This window comes from Myodes glareolus, chromosome 1, assembly GCF_982192425.1.
Source record: "Myodes glareolus chromosome 1, mMyoGla1.1, whole genome shotgun sequence".
Taxonomy (NCBI): Eukaryota; Metazoa; Chordata; class Mammalia; order Rodentia; family Cricetidae; genus Myodes; species Myodes glareolus.
The window spans coordinates 137,183,566-137,196,544 of record NC_142026.1 but is presented as its reverse complement, the minus strand read 5'-3'; the positions used below and the strand labels follow the sequence as shown (position 1 = coordinate 137,196,544).

Below are 12,979 nucleotides of genomic sequence, written 5' to 3'. Positions count from 1 at the left end.
AAGGAAAAACAGGGAGTGGGGATTTCCTCTTGCTGAGAGTTCAGAGTCCACTGTATTACCTTCTCTGCTCTCAGCGCACTCCTCCAATTAGAGAAGAAGCCATTTAAATGAGAGCAGAGTTGGTCATGGAGAGTTTGCTCCCCAACGCCACACATGCTTCTGAGGCAGTCCCAGCTTGGCTGAGGGCCCCATGTAGTCCAGGGCTTCACTGGTAAGCTCCTCACCACAGGAAGTGACTCTGGCCTGCCTTGTGAGCCGCCATCACCTATGTGGTTCCTGGTGTTCCTTCTTGTGCAGCAACCAACAGCCCCACCTGTATGTTATTTGAGTTACTTACTAAAGCCACCATGCATTTTCTATGCCCTCTAGTTAGAATACCCTCCCAGAGGATACTGCTAACATCTGTACCATTTGTCCACAAGTCCTGCTCATCGGGGGTCACTGTGGAGCAAATAAACCCAGCAGTTATCTGAAGAGGGCAGAGGATGCTAGTTTTTAAGTTTCTGGAGCTCCAAACTTTGAATATAAAATACATCATTAGTGAAGGGTTCATCCATGGCTAGGAGTGTAGCTTAGTGATAGAATACATGGCTAGCATGCTGAAGCCCTGGGTATGAGCTCCAGCATGGCGAAGAAGAGGAAGGAAAGACTGGTAAGAAGGCACGGTGGGCAACAGCTGCCAAAACTCACAACCTGAGTTCAGATTCACATGATGGAAGGAAAGGACCAAGACTTGCAAGTTGTCCTCTGATCTCCACATGCACACAGTGGCACACACGGTAGCACATGCACACACAAACACACACACACACACAGGCACAAACAAGCACATTCAACACACATACATACCTGCACACAAAAGCACACACCACACACACACATGCACACACAAGCACATACCACACACACACACACATACACACACATACATGTACACACAAGCATGAGGCACTAAATAAATGTACAAAATGTTTCTAAAGAATAAGAGGAGAAAATTTGACATGGGTGAAAGAACACCATAGACAGACCATGGATGCTTCTGGAAATAAAGTCAATAGTGCTGTCCACCATGAGTATGAAAGAGGAGGGTCAGGCTCACAAAACAGTAGGGACTGGGCTAGTAGATGAGTATGGTGGCTGTGGGGTGGAAGGCAACCACGCCATGGTGTCCAGGCTGTCGTCCCGTCTGCTGGTCATAGGTGGTGTCACTCACACCTCAGGACACTACCAGCAACCTGTGGTTCCCTCCTCGGTGCTCCGGGTACTTCTACAGCACTGCAAGAACAATGCATGCCAACTCTATAAAACGCTGAGTAAATCAGAACGCAGTATTTTGCTGTGTGTAGCAACATTTAAAGGACAGTTTGTCTGATGATATCAAAGGCATCACTCTCCTGTCCTCTGGCTTCCAAATTCAATTTATGGACCTGTCTTAGACCATGTTGCTCAGGGAATCTGATTCTTTTCTTTCCCTTCTCTATTTCTTTTTCTTCCTTTTATGAGACGAAATGCTATTGGGACCATGGAAAGACTGCAAGAGCCAGAGAACAGGAAGGCTATTTGGTGTGTGTGAAATTGTTTCTTATGGATGCCAGAATCTGTACCTATAAGGTCTCACCAGCATGATGGCCTAATCATGAACTAAACAGGGATGACAGCAACAGACGCCAATGTGGACAAAGAAAAGCCGCGAGCCTCAACCCTACGCAAAGAACTACAGGCGACTAAGGAATGACAAGAACTGGGGAAATCGTCTTCCCCAGGGAAGATCACACCAATTGGTTACCCAAAACCAAATGGTCAGCCCTGGAAACATATATAAAATGAACATTATGTAGATTTAGCAGGTTGTATTTATATATTTAGAAATATATATACACACATATGTACATGTAGGTATGTAACAATAATTAATGAAATAGAGGTCATGAACTTGAAAAAGCCAGGAAGGCTAGATGGGAGTGTTTGGAGGAGGAAAGAATAGGAGGATATGATGGAATTTAGCATAATCTCAAAAGTAAAATAATTAAAAATAACTTTGAATATGAAATATTAAGAAGATCACAGACTTTCCTACTAATTCTTATTTCCTTTGACTCTGAATACTTCATTATTTGCTAACTCCACAAGACCAAGTGTATATATGAGCACAGTCACCAGAATATCCACAGACATATCCACAAGACCAAGTGTGTATACGGGCATAGAAACCGGGATATCTATGGACATATCCACAAGACGAAGTATGCACATGAGCACAGTCACTGGACTATCTACAGACATATCCCCACATCCAGTTTTGTTTAAATATTAGCTTATGCTTCATGCCACTGAAAACTATAACTGCTTTCTCTAGTAACTCAACCTAACCTTATTGTTAAATGGGCACTTGCCATAAAGAAAAATGAAATGTAATAATAATAAAGCTTATACTTGCAGTTTCCCAGAGGTTTTGGAAATGCCAGTTTAGAGTTCTGCTGCCTGCTTAAGGTGTGTAAGATTTTACACACTTTTCGGAGGTGTAAATAACTCCGTGGTGGCTGCTTAATCACCACTGGGATGCATTTCTGCATCCCTAATTAGCTCATTCTTCATCAGCTGAAGGAGGCAAGTGGCTAGCTGTGCTAATAATTTCCATAATTTGGATTGTCAGAGAAATCATGCTTAGATTAAAAATTTTGGAGAGGATCACAGAGGGAGGTAAACAGTATCTTCCCAAAGACTACGGGGGGAGGGTTGGGCGACCGGCCAGAGCTTTGCCTCCATTTTCACTGAGATTATTAAATGTCATGAACTCTGTTGATGTCATGCTGGATTTGAGATTTCGATAGGAGGAATTTGTAGTGGTGGAGAGCTCACATTTCCAAAGCTGGGGTCACTGTCCTTTAATAGGGCACATTCTATTTTACAGAATATTTAAATAACAGCCTCGTGTGGAATGAGTGACTGAGATCTTAGACTTTATTCCAACATCTGCCATTGAATCCTTACTTATGGTCATAATAGTAAGCAATTCAGTAGTGAAATTTGTTCTCAGTGATTAGCCTCGCTAAGACAGGAAGAATTAAGTCAATGGCTTGGATTTTCCCAGTCACTTGGGCTTCACTGCTTTCACTACATGGACCTGGTTAATTGGTCCATATATATGCTTTCTTCTTATGGGCCTGGTACATATATAAAATCTCTGATGTGTAAAAATTATAGAATGAGATTTTGTATTCTACTTTCTTGTAGTTATTTGAAGCTGAAAGAATTTTAGGAATCAAAGTGATTGCCAGTTGAGAAAACAGGAAGCAGCCCAGCCAAGCACTTAGTTAAGAATGAGGAGCAAGTTGAGGTGCACCGTGGACTGCTCGGGGGGGGGCGGGGGGGTTCACCGTGGACAACTCTGGAGCTGATGCACTCTAGAGCTGAGGCACACTGTGGACTGCTCTAGAGCTGGGGCACACCATGATGGACTGCTCTAGAGCTGGGGCGCACCGTGGGCTGCTCTAGGGCTAGGACACCCCATGGACTGCTCTAGTGCTGAGGCACACCGTGGACTACTCCAGAGTTGGGTCGCACTGTGGACTGCTCTAGAGCTGGGCGCACCATGGACTGCTCTAGAGCTGATTCACACCATGGACTGTTATAGAGCTGGAGTGCACTGTGGACTGCTCTAGAGCTGAGGCACACCGTGGACTACTCCAGAGTTAGGTCGCACCATGGACTGCTCTAGAGCTGATTCACACCGTGGACTGCTATAGAGCTGGAGTTCACTGTGGACTGCTATAGAGCTGGGGTCACTCTGGACTACTCTAGAAGGCCACAGGATCTGTCTGCAATCATAGAAAATGGCAGCACGTTCCCTCACACAACAATGCTGGCATTCTGTGCCCTGTAGTAGGTTAGAGGCCTTGCTTCCTGTCCTTAAACTCTTCTCCTTCAGACTCAAGGTTAAAGCCTCAGTCTCCACTAGCAGGGGAGAGAAATGGTCCCTAACCCTGGGGGGCACTGAGCCATTGTCCCAGACGGTACAGGTGCAGCTGCCCCTGGACAGGGTCTATGAGAAAATTAGATAATCTTCTATTTTTCTTGTTTATCCATTCTCCTTCCTTCCTCCCTCCCTCCTTCCCTCCCTCCCTCCCTTCCTCCCTCCATTCCTTGTCTTTCTTCCTTCCTTCCATTTTCCCTTCCTTCCTTCCTTCCTTCCTTCCTTCCTTCCTTCCTTTCTTTCTTTCTTTCTGCTAGTCTATCTCCTTTTATTTTGCCATTGTTTTTGGTTTTTGAGACCAGGTTTTACTCTAACCCAGGATATCCTGGAGTTCACTATGTAGCCGAGGCTGTCCTAGAGGTTAAACACAGATTCGGAAATGACAGAAGACAGAGTCGTCAGGACATGTCTGCAGCTGTTCTCACAGAGACCTACATGTTCCAGAAGCTGGAGGAAAGCCTGGGCATGTAAGCAGAGACAGGTTCAAGATGTTTGTAAAATTCAAAATGGACTCTAGAGGAGAAAACTAACGTTTTGGAGATTTAAACGATGTTGGGAGGAATTGTAGTGGTGAATTATGCTTCACAGAACAAATGTTTAATGTTCCGGAAGACCTAGCAGTACAAAGCACGCTACCAGGACAGGACTGGAGAGCCAAGGGCATGAGGGAGCCATGGAATGACCTCCAGTTCATGTGTAAGTGGAGTCCCAAAAGGTATGTGTGAGGGATTTCCTGAAGCTTTCCAAAACTCATGAAAGTTATTGACCCGCAGATCCAAGAAGCCCAACAAGCCTCAAGCACAGGAAGCAAAGAAAACACAACAAGGCACATCAGAGACTGTTAAAGCTAGGAATGAGGACAATCGCAAGAGTCAAAAAGCAAGTATGCTTAACACAAAACTAGACAACTTTAACCCATAAAAAGTCATCTTTAAATAACGAGTTGGGACAATGTTTTGAGTTCTTTGTATTCCAGGCGTAGAGAAGAACGTTTGAACAGCAAAACGGCACTTCAAGAGAGGCCAACGCAGATAACTCAAGTGGGAGGAGATGATGCCAGATGAAAATGCGGGGCCATATGAAGAAAGGCTTCTTACAAAACACACTTTTTCCTATTTATATCTCTAAAAGGTCAAGGCCAAAATAACAATGTATTTTGGGCTTTAGAAACTTGTTAGGCAAGAAATGGAAAAACTTAGTGTTTGTACAATGTACATGAAGGCTGTAATCTTTTATGATGTTCTAATGTAAGTTAAAACACATGCTATAAAATTGAGACAATTACTAAGATAATATAAAAGGGAACTATAAAAAATATTTAATCTAGCCAAATTAAGAGAAACTTTTATAGTATAATTTTTTCTAGTCTTTGAATATTCTGGATATTAATTCCCCATCTGATGTAAAGATGGCAAAGATCCTCTCCCACTCAGGAAATGGCAGCTATCATAAGCAACTGTACCATAGTAATATAGACAATTTAAATTAAAATATATCAGATACACCACACAAAAGATAAAGGAAAATTATAAACTGCCTCAAGAAGGTTTAAAATTATGTAAAAAGATAACAGCAACATCAATCAAAAGAAAATCATTAGTGGTTACACTAATATCAACAGAGTAGCTTTCAGAGCATGGAAATTTACCAGGGGTAAAGAATGCATGTTTATACTGATAAAGGGCCAATTTATTAAAAAGTATGACAATACTAACATTTATGCACCCCAAAACAGAACTTCAAAACACATTATAGAATTGTATGAATAAATAACCATAACTACCATTAAAGACTTCAAGTCATTTTCTTAACATTTGCCAGAAAAAGCAGTTCTGGAATGTTCTATGAAAGCTGAGCAACCTTAACAACCAGATGGTCCACATAGCACCACCACCATGTTCACCAAAACAGTGCAGAACCTTGTACCCAGCCACCTCAACTACACTCTTTAAAGTGTAGACAACGATTTCATGAAAATCAAGTATATTCCTGGACATTAAACAAGTCTCAGGAAGTTTAAAATGTATTCAACTTACACAGGTACACTATCTGACAAAATGAATTTAAATGGAAACATAGTGACATAAAGATATTTGGGGAAATCCCCAAATATTCTGAAAATAAAATCTTTTTGTCAAAGAACAAGGCAGAAGAAAAACTGCACTTATGGCGGTCAGATCAGTGCTCTCTTTCCACTGTGAAGGTTCTGGGGACGGAACTCAAGTTCACAAAGCTCGGCAACAAGCACCTTCACGGGCTGGGCTGGTCCTAATGCTATGGGAGAAAATGGCTGAAGACCCACCAGTGAGTCCAGTAAAGAAGCCACGGTGGTGAGAACTTGCAGTCCCAGTGCCGAGGCAGAAGCAGGTGGGCCTCTGGGATTCACTTGTCAGCCAGCCTGGAATAAATGGCAGAATCCAGGACAAGGAGAGTCCCCACATTGAAGGTTTCCCTCTAGTTTCAATATGTCGGTGTTTCCATATGTCCCACATGCACCCACAAGAAATAATCGGATGGGTATAAATGTAGTTAAGGACCTTGAGCAGGGTCTCGCAGTCAGCAGACAGTGAATTTCGCAGTCAAGGTTCAGCGGTACCAGGTCCATGCTTTCATCTGCCTCACCCACCACCCACTGTCAATGAACTCATGAACAAATAAATATGTTCATCAAAAGCAGCTTTTATTCCATTCAGACCTACAGTAGAAGGCATGTGCAACACGTGTTGCAGTGAATACCCCTTATATTTGCAGCTGCATTTGTGCCTACATGCATTATGAGGCAATGCAACTGTAGAAGGCCATGTGCACCACATGTTGCAGTGAATACCCTTTACAATTGTGGCTGCATTTGTGCCCACACACATTAGAAGGCAATGTAACAGAAAGTACAATTTTAAAACCTTTTCATGTGTTCATTTTGGCAAGTAGAGAGGAACTGTGACTTACATTACAGTGAGACTTCTTTTTTATAACTCATAACTTAGGATCAGTGAACTCCGAAACAGACTGATACGGTTATTATTTTTTAAGCATGAGTTAACTACCCAGGAGGAATGATTAGCCAACCACCAAGCAAGTCCAAGGGAAAGGAGCAGGCATCGTGCAGCCATGTGGACCTAATGTAAATTGTGGTTCTGCTTTCATTACAGGGAAAATTACTTAATCATTGTAAGCTTCAGCCACATCATCTGCAAGAGTGAAGGGCTCAGTTCTACCTTAAAATAACCGTGAGGATGAAGGTTACTGTGACTAATGTAACTAATGTCATGGCAGGTGGAGAGCAATAGACATGAAGAACAGATCCCATCGTCGTTGCTACTGTTGGGGTTACACTAGATTTCACTCTTGAAACTCCTATATTATTGCTAATAAGCAAAAGGATTTCTGGGGCGGGGCAGGATAGGTGTTTGAATAATTGTACCTGAAAACTAAGACAGAAAGGACAGAGAAAAATATTAGCTGAAAACAACAGCCAGTTTCTAAAGTAGAAAGAAAGGGATTGCATCCAATGCGCCCTTCTTTTCTAACCCCTCCTACCTGTATTTTCTTAGCCTTTTCAAGTTCTTGTTATTTCTCACTCTGTTCCTGTATCACAGACTCAATTTCCTGTTTCCGTCATCACTAATATTTATAAAGAGTAGCTTTGAAGTTCAAATACATTTGGAATTATGCAAATGAATCACTGAAGCATCCTATTGTGCTCTTTCCCCACAGAATGCTGTATTTGCTTATTAATCATGAAGAGGTAATTATTCGCTTTCACACAAAAATTTGTTCTCTTCCATTTTTCTGGCAGCATGGGCTCAGCCAGGCAATCTGGGACCGTAGGACTATTTCTTTACTATGAGAAAAATTATACTGTAAACAAGGTAATTGATGCCAGTTGGCTTTAGACTACTGCACTGGAGTAGCAGGTGGTGAGAGAAAACTGGGGTTCACTGCTCCCTAATATGCTCCAGATCAGTCCTGACAGGCAAGACAGGGGGTCTAACATTGACAGCTTTCATCTTTCAAGAGAAGCCAGAGACTAGGCTATGAAAACCCTCAAGTGGTAGGTGTCTCAAAAAAATATTCGCTCGGGCTTGCTAAACATATCTGAGATCTGGATCCCACCTTCGGGCCTTCAGGTTTCTATGAACCTGCTGTGGAGGGTAGCTGAACAGTCGTTACTAGGGAGGCCCGCCTAGGGGATAGCCTAATTAGAGGAAACCACTTTCATAGGTAAAAGTGGGAGAGAAGGGAGGAACCAAATAGATATTTCTAGTCTCTTGATTATCTACAATAAATATTCTCTCTATTGATGTATCAATATACAGAACCTGCAGCAGTTACACAACCAAACTGCTTTTGCAAAATATAAAGGCATCTCTCTTATACTAACTTCTTTCTTTTGGTCTAGGAACACTTCTGTGTATTGTGATTCAGGTGTCACGGGCAACACAAAGCCAGCCCAGATGTGTGTGACTGCTACTGTATTCGTCATTTCTGTGGGTTTACCTTTTTACACCCAAAGAAAAGGTATTTTAAGAACCACTGCTATTTGTTTCAAATGATTTTTCCCTGATCTTCTTCAGCACGCGTCTCTACACGCGGCATTGGGAAGCCCTGTGGAGTCAGCTAGAGGAAGGCATCGATGGTAACAGAGAGTTCTGATTGTCAATCGAGAACTTTTAAATGGAACACCTTGCCTAGCAGCAAACAGATGCTGCAGTGGGCAGCAGTCGGACTGAGTTCCAAGTCTCTGTGCTCCTCCTGTCCTGCATAGCACAGCTGTCACCAAGCAGACAGGCCTACGGAGTGCAGCGCACATCAGCTGAGGAGACTTTTTAATTAGAAATTCCTAACATTCTTACTTTCAAATAAACACAGTATTTTGATGTCATTCTGAAAAATTTGCCTTTATTTAGCTAGGGCGGATTCCTCATTAAATGTTTTTGATATTTTTAATAATACAGCCAGGGCTATTTTATTTCATTTACGACTTACTGCGGTGATTAAAGCAGGTGGCCTAACTCTCTTTAAGCACATTATTTTATGCATAATAGGGTAATTACATTAAATGAGTACACTATCAGTGGACTTCTTGGATGAGTGAATTTTCTTGGGCTAAACAAATGCCAGAGCGTATATTACACTGTTCTGTCTTGGCACATTAGGCTAGAATTCAATTATGTTGAGTACAAAGTTCTACCAGAATCTCACCGTGGAACTTTTCTATATTTTCTCAGGCAAGTGAATGCTATCCTGCTTAACTGCCCAAACACATAAACAAGATCATATAATTAAATCAAATTCTACCAACAATCAGGTTCAGTGCAGGCAACTTCTGAAAGAGGTAATTGTGGCCTGTGAATAGGGTGGAGGATCCCAACCTGAGGGAGGCTTAGGAAGACTGGGTCTTCCTCCATGTTTCCTACACAGACCACAGTCTCCCGCTTTTGGTTTGGTCTCCTCTTCAACCTTACTGGTTATGCTTTGTTATGGGCTTCTGCTTCTAGCTCACTAATGCCCCCACCCCGCCCCTGCCTCACCCAGCTTCCTGCACTACAATGCTTGCACTAAGGATGGGAATTATGTAAATACATCGGCAGGGAAGGGAGTGGAGTGAGCAGGTGTACTGATTCATGCATCCCTGGCTCCCTGGGGCCAGTGGCATCATTCTTTGGCTGTTTAGAGGTTAACTATTGCTCATTCCTTTCCTCGTGGAGACCCATTTTCTTCTCATTCGGTTTCATTGGATTTTTGAACAAATCCTAAAGGCGGTTCCCGGGCAATGAACATCCTTGTATTCGCGAGTCTTTAGCTGCCATTTGTGGAAGACTCAGCTCTCCAGGGGTGCTGAGGTCTCTTCCAGCCCCAGAATGCACTGCACTCTTGGCCAAGAAGTACCTTGCTAGGATGTGGCAGAAATGGGGACTGGCAGATTTTGCCAGCTGCTCTGGCTGTAGCTGCTCTGAGGCCAAGGCCCCGATGCGCTCCAGAAACCTGGCTCCTGCACTCGCCCTCAGCAGGCCCTGCTGGGGTTGTGATTAAGTTGTGCATTTCTCCCTAAAGCAGCAACTCTCTAAGTACAGAGGTAGCACCATTGATGCCATCGTTGGTATCTACCATAAAACTGCACCGTGATAAGAAGTCATGGTTATGCCATTGGCCATTTCCCTGCCCTTACTTGTCGACAGCACTCGGTGCCCTCATTTTTACAGCTAAAGAAAGAGATGGTACCGTCCAGGTCACACACGTTGAGAGCATGCCAGAACCAAATATGAGTAGAGGTTGACTTTTCTTCAAAGAATCAAAACATCAAGGCACAAGAATGTCCTACATCCTCTTGCTTGAGACAGGCTCTGTCCCCAGGACCCTTCTGGATCATGTGGTATGGGGGAGACTAGGATTCCTGCTCACCAGAGGCCTGAGGACTAGTCTCCATCAGTGACCTTCTAGGACACCCTCTACACAAGTCAGCCTCTCGCACTGACAGAAAGAGCTGAACCCCGAGGACTCCCAAGTGAGACCCGGGTAGAGAAGTCTACTCCAATGATAGACTACCCCAGACATGATCTCCTGGGTGGGTAGAACATGGTCCAGGACTGAGAAGACAGAAAGCTAACCTAGTCAGTGTAGGTGTGACTTAGGTTACTTGGCTCCTATTGTCTCAGATATTAACCCAGGATCTTGATTGTCACACAAATCTAAAGAAAATCTGGCTTGGGACTCATTCTTCTGCAGTCCATCTGAAAAAATACAGACAGAGGACAATACAAGCACACCTAGCTTCAGGTTCCTAGTATAATCTGAGTTGCAAACATTTAACTGTTGTAGGCAATAGTGTTTATAATTATGTCTTATAATAAATGCTCCCAAGTAATACTTTAGGCTCCCACCTCTGTATGCAGCTTCTAAATAAAAGATTTCATAGTAAAAATGGCAAAATACCAGGGGCGGGTCATGAATCACCAGGATTAATAATATTCCACTACAAAAATTTGAAAGGCTAAGGTTAAAGTAAAACTTACAAGAAAATTAGTCATATCTGGTGGATTAAACTTTGCATTAGAAACCCAGACTTCATAAGGTAAACATGGTTTGTATAATTAAAGTGCTAATCCTCTATACGAATGAAATTTTTAGTGTTTGTCACTAAAATGTTATGGAACTATGGAACTAAATAGAAGGCACAGCCAATTTTATTCTGAATCCAATTTATGTGGGTTGGTAGAATAAAGAGGTGGTGGAGGGTGAATACTCCACTGAGCATCTACTGTGAGCGTCGGCATGCATGAGGGACGCTACTGATGTGTCTAAGCTCCGATGCCAGGAAAGGGGGGGGGGTCATGGATGGCTGGGATGATGAAGGCCGGGGATCAGAGGGCAGAGAGGACATGCTCCATTCACACAGACCTCTGGAGAGACAGCAGATGCTGGCAGGCACTAGGTACACAGCACACATGAACCTTACACACATGGGCACAGACAAACATGCAGACCAGCATGTAGGCTCCACATAGGACTATAGAAAGACACACATAGGCAGGCTGACCCAGGCTAAGGTGGAGACACTGGCCTCTGACATAATATATAGGGATCCACATAAAAGTACCATTCTGCCAGAAATACTGATATAGCAGATTATATCATCAGTTACTTCTGGGTTCTAAGACATTCAGAGTCAGTCATTCTGTGCTGACATAGGCCCTTGGATGGCCAGCATTGGCCATTTTGTTTCACGATGGGCACCCATTACAGCACCAACATATTGTTTAAACATGAACTGGCCCTTAGGGCCCCTAAAATCACAGGCCCGCACAGCCTGGCCCTTAGGGCCCAACCACAGGTCTGCACAACCTGGCCCTAAGGCCCTAACCACAGGCCCACACAGATGTCAAAGAACAGGGCTTGGTAAAAGCACTCACTGGAGGGATGAGGACATGCTAGAGAGACTGTGTAGCATCACGTGTTCAGTGAGTGCAGGGCCGTGGTTCACATCTGAAGCAGAGAGGTAAATAAACCTGGCTGCTTGCTGCTGATAAAAAAGGCCCTTCCGGCCACCCTTCAAGTTCCTCTTATTCATATTTATGTCTACATGCCTCCAGGAGAGTATTTGCTGGTGTTCCAATTATATCAGTATTTCAAACCCAATTGGTTCGGGACTTATGGTACTATTAATTAAAATGCCATTTCCCCCCATTCCTGCCAATAAGGATAGGTGTCTAGGAGAGAGTCAGACAGGTGCTTACTACCTGGGTGCAGGAGAAAAGACTGATGTGTCCTGGTACTGGTCACACCTAATGGAAGACCTGGAGGGACAGCTGGTGATTCCTATGCTGGAGACAACTGGCCTAGGCTCTTGGAGCTATATTGCTAGGTTCTTTATGTGGGTCCTCATGAACAAATTCAATCAAAATGACATTAGTATCACATACGCATAGAAAATATAAGTAACTGTTTCAGTGTAACTATGGGCAAAGGAAACCTTCATTACCATGGGTCCTGCAGCAGAGGTAAAAAAGCAATGACTTCCAGATTTAAACCTAACAAAAGAAGCTTACACCTGCAAATGAGAAAGAGAGAGAGAGAGAGAGAGAGAGAGAGAGGAGCTACTTTAGCGGCCGAGGGTGTAGCTGGGTGGCACAGAGCTCCCACTCAGTTAATACCCTCACCTGATCCTTGAGGCCAGGGTAGGATTGCTGTGTGATTTCCATCCCAAGTGTCTCAGTAGGAGTGGAATAATTGTTGCTGGTTTCACTCTAAAAAGAACTAATGTAACCAAATAAACCATATTTTGGCTTTCTTGCTGCTTCATTAGCATATGTCAGACACATCCTGACAATCCAATTATACTGAGCAAAACATATCTCAGGGCAAACAAATCCTCAGCAATTTTTTTGCTTTATGTAGATTTGCTCTCTATTTGTTGAAATTAAAATTGAACATGGCATATTTTCTCATAAACGTAAGAAATGGACTCCTGTATGTGAATGTCAAGTTTCATCTTTTTCATATCAGGGT

At 43.2% G+C, this 12,979-nt stretch overlaps 1 protein-coding gene across 3 annotated transcripts in view; it reads right to left on the bottom strand.

Moving 5' to 3' along the window:
• The window catches only part of Pacrg (parkin coregulated), a 458,578-nt gene that overhangs the window by 254,954 nt on the left and 190,645 nt on the right, over positions 1-12,979 (bottom strand). The gene's annotated exons all lie outside the window — the stretch shown is intronic.